Source organism: Palaemon carinicauda, chromosome 1, assembly GCF_036898095.1.
Source record: "Palaemon carinicauda isolate YSFRI2023 chromosome 1, ASM3689809v2, whole genome shotgun sequence".
Classification (NCBI taxonomy): domain Eukaryota; kingdom Metazoa; phylum Arthropoda; class Malacostraca; order Decapoda; family Palaemonidae; genus Palaemon; species Palaemon carinicauda.
The window spans coordinates 25,188,514-25,201,013 of record NC_090725.1 but is presented as its reverse complement, the minus strand read 5'-3'; positions in this window follow the sequence as shown (position 1 = coordinate 25,201,013).

Sequence of the window (12,500 nt, the reverse complement as noted above, 5' to 3'; positions counted from 1 at the left end):
AACGTTAATTATGCTGTACATTTCCCATATATTTTTCTTTCGTAAATAATATAATGAAAGGCTGGACCTTAAATAAAAAAATATTCTATTTCTGAGTGTGAAAAGAAAATTACGAACTCTCGCATTTATTATTGTTCCAGTAACTGCTAGACATATTAGCAGTTTAATCACAAGTGCTTGTTGGAAGGATTATTATCCCTAGCAACATCATTAAGCTTCTTATTAATAATCTATTGTTGATGGATGAAAAGGATTTTTTTTTCTTTCGCTAAAAGTTAGTATATCATAGCAGGAATATTACCTAACCAAACAGCATAGGTGTAATTGGTTAAAAATACAAATTCAATACAAACTTCGGAGTATATTATAACGTAATAACGCTTACTACTTTTTCATACAGCAAATCCATTAACTGATATATTGATTCTCTCTTTCTCTCTCTCTCTCTCTCTCTCTCTCTCTCTCTCTCTCTCTCTCTCTCTCTCTCTCTCTCTCTCTCCCTCCTCTCTCTCTCTCTCTCTCTCTCTCTCTCTCTCTCTCTCTCTCTCTCTCTCTCTCTCTCTCTTCTACCTCGCTGACCCTATTCTATCTCTATTAGAAATAACACGAGCCTAACTTATGCTATTTGGAGCGTTAAGACAAACTGTATTCCTGAGAAATATATATATATATATATATATATATATATATATATAAATATATATATATATATATATATATATATATATATATATATATATATATATATATATATGTATCTATGTATCTATAAATACATATATATATATATATATATATGTATATATATATATATATATATATATATATATATATATATATATATATATATATATATATATATATATATGTATATATATATATATGTATATATATATATATATATATATATATATATATATATATATATATATATATATATATATATATATATATATACAGTATGTATACATGACATTCATGAATATGAGGAATATGTTATGTTATATTTTACAAACCTTTCTGACGCATTATACTCCTTTGTGTACTTTTAAATCCAATTGTCGTAGGATAACACATATCATCTTCATCATCTCTTCCTACACCTATTGACGCAAAGGGCCTTAGTTAGATTTAGATCGTAGTTTCTAGTTTGAGTTTTTGAGTCAATGCTTCTCCATTCATCATCTCCTACTTCACGCTTCACATTCTTCAGCCATGTATGACTGGGTCTTGTAGAGTGCAACTTCTACCTTTTCGAAATCCTGCCTGTTCATCTCTCCGTTTTTCATCAATATTTCTCTCCAATCTCTTTAGAATGAGCAAACTATATATTTTCATGACAACTGTCGTAAATGTGATGGCTCTGTAATTACTGCAATCAGTCAGATCTCCTTTATTTCTGTGATTTTTACCAACACTTCTAGCTCCCATTCATAAGGTTTTGCCTCTTCACGCCAAATTCTTTAAAAAATAATAACATATAAGGTAAAGGAAATAGAATTTTATTACATTATGTTTCTTCCATAATTTTAAAGTTTACAAATGGTAACATTGCAATACCACATCAATGTATCATTTAAATTATAATACACTAAACAAAAGAAAGAGAAGTGGAAACTCTAGAACCGAGTTTGATATGATACTTAGACGTAAATGCCTTTTAGCATCAAGTATACCATACCCTAGAGATACCTTAATTTTGTTGATATTCATCTATATTCCAACAACAGTAATATAGTGGCTTTGTGGCTTCTACTTGTTCAAAGAGCTTTTTAAATCTCCATATGCCTGAGAGGTGCAGAGTTGATGGTATACACGTTGATTTTGGGTATTTGCGTTAAAGATAATTTATTTCATGAACTACAAACCATTCAAAATAAAATACGACATATTGGTTCCATTAATCAGATACTCTTCTCTGGTCATCCAAGAAGATGAAGAAGATGAAGCGAGTCACATTGCAAAAAGAAAATGAGTAAAGACGCACTTTCTCATCTTCTGGTTTCAAGGCTTGAACTTGATAAATGTGTTTCAAGAGGAAAATTAAGTGGTCTCTATATCTCTGTTGCACTGGCCAGGAATTTATCATGATAAATGACTTATGAGCTGGATACAAGACAGAAAAGCAACGAATTATTACGAGGGAAGATTTTATGAGCTTTTTTAGATAGTGATCCAACATGGTAAACTACTTCATAAATTTAGAGATAGGGAATTTAGCCTTATAATCACAGTAGCAAAACTTTACTTGAGATGGTTTATGAACTCACAGAAGCATATACACGTATATGTACTACCGCTAGAGATTTATTGGGTCCGTTGATTGGCTAAACTGTACTACATTGGATCCTTCTCGCTGGTTACAGTTTATTTTCCCTTTGCCTACACATACACCGAATAGTCTGGCCCATTCTTTACACATTCTACTCTATCCTCGCAGTCCTGACACCACTGAGATTACAAATCAATTCATCTTCCCCCAAGGGGTTAACTACTGCACTGTATTGTTCAGTGGTTACTTTCCTCTTGATAAGGGTAGAAGAGACTCTCCAGCTATGGTAAGGAGAAGGACACTTCCAAATCAAACCATTTTTCTCTTTTCTTGAGTAGTACCATAGCCTCTTTAATAGGGTCTTTCACTGTCTTGGATTGGAGTTCTCTTACTGAACGGTACACTGGGGCGCAATATTTTATCTTATTTCTTTCCCTCCTGTTTAGTTAGTTTTTATAGTTTATGTAGGAAATATCTATTTGATGTTTTAACTGTTGTTAAGATATTCTATTTTTCATTGTTTCCTTTCCTCGCTAGGCTATTTTCCCTCCTTTTGCCCTTGGGCTTATAGCAGTCTGTTTTTCCAGCTAGAGCTGTAGCTTAGGAAGTAATAATAATAGTAATTGTTCTTTGTTGAATGCTGACATTGGTGATAACAAATAATCCAATCTTTGGAGCATTCCACCTTGATGAATATGAAAGTTTATCTTCATATTATCGTAGAGCTATTTATCACCTCTCCGTGGACCACTTCTTAATTTTGAGCTTCTCAGTAATAAGGTGCTATTTGTCACTGAGAATACAAGGCGGAGGGAGACTAACATCTGGTCAATGTCTCCTTAGCGCCACGCCTCTGCTATGACACTGAATAATGCATAATGAAATATGAGTCAACAAAGATATGGGATTGTCAATAATGGTACCCTATTTTAGCGGGAGTAGAGAAGACACCTTCTTAGTATAGGTGTTGTTTGGGAAAGTATTACTTTTAGTATAGATTGGAGGTTATGACAGGTTACATTTGGTAATTACCAGCAGAAAAGGTTTATCTCTCTCTCTCTCCCTCTCTCTCTTGATATTAATTCCTTATCATGGGGTTTTGGAGAATAGATATTTGTATTTTGGGTTCTAGGAAACTTTATTAGATCGTCAACTTTACCTAATGAATAATGATTTGCTTTGCTTAGAGTCTTGGAAATTATTTAAATTTTTCATACAGCTGTCAAAACTCCACTGATACCCATAATGTACTTTTGCTTTAGACCTTATAAAAAAATATTGTTTAATGAGCATTAGGTTCTTTTTTTAAGCACTCTTTTACATTTATCATTAAGCAAGAAAAATTATGGGTATCTTGAAATATATGTATTTGGTATTCAGATAACATATTATTATTATTATTATTATTATTATTTGATAAGCTATAACCTTAGTTGGAAAAGCAGGATGCTATAAGCCCAGGGGCTCCAACAGGGAAAATAGCTCAGTGAGGAAAGGAAACGAAGAAAAATAAATTATTTTAAGAAGAGCAACAACATTAAAATAGATATCCCCTATATAAACTATAAAAACTTTATCAAAACAAGAGGAAGAGAATTAAGATAGAATAGTGTGCCCGAGTGCACCCTCAAGCAAGGGAACTCTAACTCAAGAGAGCGGAAAACCATGGTACAGAGGCTATGGCACTACCCAAGATTAGAGAACAATGGTTTGACTTGGGAATGTCCTTCTCCTAGAAGAGCTGCTTACCATAGCTAAAGAATCTCTTCTACCCTTACAAAGAGGAAAGTGGCCACTAAACAATTACAGTGCGGTAAGAAGAATTGTTTGGTAATCTCAGTGTTGGCAGGCATGTGAGGCAGAGGAGAATATATAAAGAATAGGCCAGACTATTCGGTGTGTGTGTGTGTGTGTGTGTGTGTGTGTGTGTGTAGGCAATAGGAAAATGAACTGTTAACCAGTGAGAAGGATTCAATGTACTACTGTCTGGCCAGTCAAAAGACCCTATAACTCTCTAGCGGTAGTATATCAACAGGTGGCTGGTGCCCAGGCCAACCTACTACCTATGGCTTTCATGGATTGCTTTTCAAGTTACTTTCACTTTATAATGATACCTATTTTTGGTAAAGTGGAATATACATATTTTTCATATAGATAACAAATGGCTTTCATAGATTACTTTTCAAGTTACTTTTACTTTATAATGATAAAAATATACATATTTACCATTTACATATAATATGGCTTTTATTGAGTACTTTTCAAGTTACTTTCACTTTATATGCATTATAATTTTGGGTGAACTAAAATAAACATATTTGACATATAGATAACAAATAGCTTTCATAAATTACTTTTACAGTTACTTTCCCTCTATAATGATAAATGAACGATTTTTTATATTTTTGGGTAAACTGGAATATACATATTTCCCATTTAGATGACAAATGGCTTACATAGATTAATTTTGAAGTTTCTTTTACTATATAATGATGAACAAAAATATTTTGGCAAACTATAATATACATATTTGTTATTAAGATAACAAATGACATTCATAGATTACTTTTTAAGGTACTTTCATTATATAATAATTAAAAACAATTATTTGAGTACACTAAGATATACATATTTGCCATTTACATAACAAATGGCATTCATAGATTATTTTTCAAAGTATTTTCATTCTATAATGACAAATAAATAGTTTGGTAAACTAGAATATACATATTAGCCATTCAGATAACAAATGTCTTTCATAGATACCTTTCAAGACATTTAAACTCTAGATTGGTAAACATAAATTTGCAGAGTAAACTAAAATATACATATATCCCAATTAGATGAATTAAATTGTTAAATAAAATAGCGTAAGATTTTATAGTTTGTATATTATGCAAGACCTAATTTAATGCTGTTAGTTCTTAAAATATTTGACTTTGATTGTCCAATACTTCTGTGGTACTGTATCTACTTGTTTCCTTTCTAAACTGTTAGAGACCTTGGGCTTATAGCATATTCTTTTTCACACTAGGATTACAGCGTAGCCTCTAATGATACTACTACTACTACTACTACTACTACTACTACTACTACTACTACTACTACTACTACTACTACTACTACTACTAATAATAATAATAATAATAATAATAATAATAATAATAATAATAATAATAATAATAATACGAACGTTTCTATATAATTGCATTTTTAGAGTAACGTGGGTTGACATGAATTATTTGGGTCAAGCAGAGAGGCTTGGTCAGAAGCATAGCTTTAAGGAATTTTTCCTCGTATTGTGAAAGTCTGTTGACAATATTTTCATGGTCTCGATCCCTACTTTCCTAATGAAAGAGGAATTTGTGTTGTCACTTATAATTTATTTTTGGTTGGGCATAAAACTCAAAGTGGAATATGCATTCGTCTTCAACAAACATATGTATTCACAATGGATGAGGCATGGAGTGTTTTGAAAGAATATGTGTATATACATATATATAATTATATACATATATATATACAAATATATATGTATATATATATCTATATATGTATATATATATATATATATATATATATATATATATATATATATATATATATATATATATATATATATATATATCTATATATGTACATGTATATATATATATATATATATATATATATATATATATATATATATATATATATATATATATATATATATATATAGCCTATATATATATATATATATATATATATATATATATATATATAGATATAGATATACAGTAAACAGTACAACATATACGTACACAGTAGTATACTAAAAAACAGACACAAACATATATATATATATATATATATATATATATATATATATATATATATATATATATATATATATATATATATATATATATATAGATATATATATATATAATTAAATATATATATATATATATATATATATATATATATATATATATATGTATATATATATATTAACAGTATATATATATATATATATATATATATATATATATATATATATATATATATATACTGTTAATATATATATATATATATATATATATATATATATTTTTTTTTTTTTTGGGCTCAAGCCATGTCGTCCTGATGGAAGTTCCTATAGGGTAGCTTCCTAGGGTATATTACAACTACGGCGATATTCCCAGAGAATTTACCTTAAGGTACCAGAATTCTAACTCCTGGAGCGAATATCCCTCCTGAAAGGGATATCGCGACATATCAGAGGACGTATTCTTGACACGCCACATGGCAATCTGCATCCCGAACAGAGATTTCGTCTCGCAGGGGGCAATTGGCAAGAAACGAATTCGGGAAAGAAAAAGGGGGAGCCGCTCCCAAGGCTCCCTATCTCCCGATTCGTAAGCGTGCCTGGCGCCAATCCTGGCGCCATCTGTATTCTTTTTTGCGTAGCTTAACAACTCGGTGTTTTTTCCTGTGTTTCTCGCAAATCTTGGATTTATTCTGCTTTTCATGGCTTCTCCGTCTTCGTCGGCCTCTGATAAGTTGAGTACCATGTCTTTTATGTATAAATGTAGGCTCTTGGTAAATTTTTGATTGATTAATAGGATTAATTTTTGTTACAAGAGCCGTAGCCTACCGGAGGCGTCATGGACGCTGTCGCTCGCTAGGTATAAGTTTAGTTAGTCAGAGCGACATTCCCGGTTGTTTTGCTTTAATAAATTTTAGCTATTTAGCATTACATAGGATTTCCTTTCGTGCTTAGTATTATTTTGGCGAAGTATTCGCCATTCTGGCCTACGCTAGGCCATGTAGCCTAGTCGTTTGGTCCTAGTACTTCATGCATGAATTTGGGTTTTCCGAGTGTATTAAAATTTTATTGAAGCTTTAGGCTATGTTTTATACATTTAAGATTGTTTGGAATATTTCTAAGATAGTATACGAGTGAGTTTCGGTGATTTAGGTAATCGATTCTCTTGGTGCCTAGGCTAAGTTGCTTATGGAGCCTTAGTATACTTTCTCATACTCCCCGGTTGCTTTCTTTTCTTCGGAGAAGGTATGCAATCCCTTTCCCTCTGTTTAAGCCTTGGGCTTATCCCTAAGTGGTTTTTTCTGAATTAATTTTCGATAAAACTATACTGGGGTGTTACTGTACCTTCCTGTTTCAGTAAGTCTGGTTCAAAGAGGGACAGAACAACAGAGTTTTTTAGTCTGAGTCTGTGTTTGTCTGGCTTGGGGTAGAGTCTCCCTCGCTGGCCTGACACAGACAAAGGTGGCTTAGCCTCCTTAGGTCACTACCGAAGGTTTCTGTGGATATGATTCCTTCTTTTGTGATCTACCAGACTAGTCCTTGTTGCTGTTCTCAGGGGAGGATAAGTTTCTTTCCCTGGGAGTAGCAACACCTTCCTTGCTTTGGTGCTCTGGGAGGTGGCAAGTATTGCTGGTCTCCCCCCTTGGATCTCCCTTAAGCTAAGATGAGTTTCTTGGCTGTGGGTGATCCGTCACTAAAGCAAGGTTGGTAGGACCCTCTTTTGTCCCTTCCCCCTCTATCACCGTAATGGCCTAGCCATTACAGTACTGTACGTCGTTCTACATCTGGACCTAGAATAGGTTAGGATGTGAAATTGACTCAGCCCCCTGCCGGCCGGCAAGGGTCTTATATTGTGAGTGCTGCCCGGACCTCCCTTGGTCCCTCATCCATGCCTGCCTGTAGAGCCAGACGGCATTGGTCAGGAAGCCTGAATTAGATTCTCCCCTTCCTTATATGCACTCTTTCGGATTGCCGGGCTTGGGGGTAGTGTACACTCTTATCCCGGCATCCATCCTATTTTTCTTCTAGTGCTCTACCCGACCCGGCTGCCGGCCTATGAGGCCGGCAGCCGGGCGGGTGTAGTCCTCTGGTTCTTTTGCTGCCGGTTGGCATCGGTCCTGTACCTTTGCCGGCCGGCTAATGTAAGCCCTTGTCTGCCGGTCACCAAGAGTGTGGCCGGCAGCTGGGTACTACCTTGTGTAGTTGCCGGCCGACATTGGCTGTTGCCGGCCGGCACATGCATTTGAGCCAGAGTTCTGCCGCCTTATAGCTGTTAAGTAGTATACTTTAAAGCTAGTTATGGTGTGTGCCGGCCGGCACGTATCCTCCTATACTGTACTAGTATACTTCAGTATAACATATACAGTAAGTAGAAAACTATAGTATGGGTTTTGGTACAGCACTGTGTGTTCTAACACTTTTGTGTTTTCTTGCACAGTCCTTTGCTGTTGCCCTACAGATAGGAAAGTGAGTTCTTTCCTGTCTATTATCCAGGATTCTAAAATCACTGCTTAGGTGTGAGCTCCACCTGTTTCCTCTGGAAACTTTGCATTGGTTACTCTAGAAGAGATTAACCATTTGATTTTATTATCTGGAAGGCTACAACAATGGGTTGTGAGGGAAACACAAGTGTGTGTCTTTCCTTTCTGAATTGTTATGCTATACTATGCATATCCAGTGATACATAGTTCACTTGATACTCATGGAAATTTCTTCTCTTTACAGAAGGACCCTCCGAAGTGCGGAAGTGTTTTCTGCAACGTCCGCAGCAAGAACCTCTGCAGACATGAGTTTTGTAGGAGACACGCAGCATGCGCTGTCTCCAAGGATGATCTCCGGTATTGGGACCCTCAGGTATGTACTGTGTGCACTAACCTGATTACTGAAGCCTTTGATTCCCCTAGGACGGCGGAATCAAGGGATATAGCTAGGGAGAAGCTTCGTACCTGGGTAAGGGGCTTCCAAAAGAACACCTCTGGCCCTTATCTTCCAAGTGAGAAGATGAGGGCGTATCTTTTCCCTAAGGCATCAGCTGATGCAGTGATTCCCCAGCCTCAAGAGGAGATCCCCCAAGTTCAGATCCAGGTGGATGCTGAAGTCGCGGTTGCGATGCAAGACATCCAGTTAGATGACAGGATGTCTGATGTGGACGAGCGTCTGGAGGAAGACCTCCTGGCAGAAGCCCAGGATGAAGTTCAAGCCCCAGACGTTGTAGAGGAAGAGGTCGACGAGGTGTCGGCTACTCCGGTTCAGATTCCGGAGCCTATTCCCTCAACATCGGCCGGTCTCCCGGTAGAGCTGGGACAGGCCCTCTCTTCTATTGTTGGAATGATCCAACAAATGCAGAAGGAGAATCAGGAGAAGGCGGCTGCAATGGAACTGCGGATGCAGTGCCTTGCAGAATCACATGGGCCCCAGAAAAAGCTCAATGTGAAAGACCTTCCCTTGTGCTCAGATGCTAACCCATGGAGGTATGCTGAGCACATGCCGATGACGACTGGAAAGATCGTCATCTCGGATAAGCTGGGCTTAGTTCCCCTGAAGGAGGTGGAATTCTGGCCCAGCAAGGCATCATATCCGGACTGTTATGTCCGGCTGAGGAAGGAACCAGCTTCAAAGGAGGAGACAGAGCCGAAGGAGGTCATAGTGATGGACCATGCTAAGGCTCAAGTTCTACTTTCATCCTCGATGAAAGAGAGGGGCTTCTCTAACTCAAAGGTAGCCGCATTGAGCAAGAAGCTCCCTTCCTTTGTGTCCTTGCCTGCTGAAGCCTTCCCCTTTTTACAGAAAGGGTTTGCGGCTATACTAAAAGCAGTCGAGGCCGGCAAGCCTTGCCCCTCCCTGTAGGAGTGTGAACCCTTGTCGCTGGCCCTGCCTATGGACCACAAAGATTGGAAGGACGTCCATCTTACATTCTCAGTTGGAAAGTTGGAGGCTGATATTGCCGGACGTCAGTTCGGCGAGGACCTCCCTAAGCTGTCTGACTTTCTTTTGCGAAGAGAGTTCGAGACAAAAGAAAGACTGGCTGCCTCAATGTCTCTTCAGACTACTCTCGAGACGATGGCAAGTGACCCCAAGGTCCATGAAATGTTCATGGTGGTGGCCAAGACTCATCTGGCCACAGTGACGAAGGACCTTTATGGCTTCGTCAAGGCAAGGAGAGCTTGTAGGGAGTTCGTGTTCACCTCGGCTACGGTGAGGCACGAGCCAAGGAAACTAATCTCCTCCAACATTTGGGGAAAAGACCTTTTCCCTACCGACTTGGTCAAAGAAGTTGTTGATAAAGCCGCCTTGGAGAATAGAAACCTTCTCCAGAAGTGGGGCCTGCCTATCAAAAGAAAGTCTTCCCCGGATGAGGGTCCTCAACCAAAGAGGAAGACTATGAGGACTAGGCTATCGTCTCGGCCAGCCAAGCCTGTTAGACAGCAACAGCAACTGCAATTGCCATTGCCTCCAGTGCCCCAGATCGTGGCACAAACCCCGACCACTTTTCAGTGGGTACCCCAGGCCGTGTCGACACAGTCCACGGCATTCACCCCAGCGTTCGAAGGGCAGTCTACTTCCTTTCGAGCAAAGCCTAGAGGAGCAGCCAGAGGCTCGTCTAGGCGCCCCTCAAGGGAAAGGGGATTCAGGGGTGGTCGTGGTCAGGGAGGCAAGACCTCAGGACGGCAGTCCAAGTGAGATGATACCGGTAGGAGGGAGACTTCTGAAATTTCGGGATCGGTGGACCTTCGATCCCTGGGCCCACAGCCTACTCAAGAATGGACTGGGCTGGAGCTGGTACAGCACTCCACCCCCGTGCCTTCGGTTTTTCCAACACTCCACCCCCGTTCTGGAGGAGTACGTTCAAGAACTGTTGGAGGAAAAAAGGTGATCCGAAGGGTGAAGCCCATCAATTTCTAAGAGAGGCTGTTTTGTGTTCCCAAGAAAGACTCGGAAAAGCTCAGAGTCATTCTGGACTTGTCGCCACTCAACAAGTTCATAGTGAATTGCAAATTCGAAATGCTAACACTGCAACACATAAGAACCTTACTGCCCAAGAGGGCATATTCCGTCTCTATAGACTTGTCAGACACCTATTGGCACATTCCAATCAGCCGTCGACTCTCCCCCTACCTAGGGTTCAGGCTACAACGAAGACTATACGCCTTCGGAGCCATGCCATTCGGGCTAAACATAGCCCCTAGGATTTTTACGAAGCTTGCGAGCGTAGCTCTCAAACAATTACGCCTAAAGGGAATTCAGGTAGTAGCCTACCTGGACGACTGGTTGGTGTGGGCAGCATCCGAGACAGAATGCTTGCAAGCTTCCAGTCAAGTGATCCAGTTCCTAGAGTACCTAGGCTTCAAGATCAACAGAAAAAAGTCTCGACTTTCTCCATCTCAAAAGTTCCAGTGGCTGGGAATCCACTGGGACCTTTTGTCACACCGTTCCTCCATCCCGGCGAAGAAAAGGAATGAGATAGCGGGTTCTGTCAAGAGACTTCTAGATTCCGAAAGGATATCAAGACGCGAACAAGAGAGGGTACTGAGCTCTCTCCAGTTTGCTTCGGTGACAGACCCAGTGCTAAGAGCACAGCTAAAGGATGCAACCGGAGTTTGGAGAAGTTATGCATCAATCGTGCGAAGAGATCTGAGAAGACCAGTTCCGCTTCGGCTACGTACTCTTCTCAGGCCTTGGTCCCAAGCCAGACTTCTAAAGAAGTCGGTTCTTCTTCAGCCACCTCCCTCGTCGGTGACGATTCACTCAGACGCCTCGAAGGAGGGATGGGGAGGTCACTCTCATCGGAAAAAAGTCCAGGGGACTTGGTCCAAGCTATTCAAGACCTTTCACATAAACTTTCTAGAAGCTATGGCAGTGCTCCTTACCTTAAAGAAAGTTTCCCTGCGTCACTCGATCCACATAAGGTTGGTGATAGACAGCGAGGTAGTTGTGAGATGCTTGAATCAACAAGGATCGAGGTCACCACCTCTCAACCTGGTGATGTTGGCCATCTTCCGATTTGCGGAAAAGAAGAAGTGGTACCTGTCGGCAGTTCACCTTCAAGGAGTCCGCAATGTGACAGTGGACGCTCTATCCAGGTTCACACCGATAGAGTTGGAATGATCCTTAGACGCAGGATCATTCTCCTTCATTCTGAATCAAGTCCCAGAACTGCAGATAGACCTCTTTGCGACGAAAGACAACAAGAAGTTGCCCCTGTACGTGTCCCCGTACGAGGACCCCTTAGCGGAAGCAGTGGACGCGATGTCCCTCGACTGGAACAGATGGTCCAAGATTTATCTGTTCCCTCCTCACAACCTTCTGTTGAGGGTCCTCAACAAACTGAGATCCTTTAAGGGGGTAGCGGCAATAGTAGCCCAGAAGTGGCCGAACAGCGTGTGGTTCCCCCTGGCATTGGAACTGTAGCTGAAGTTTGTA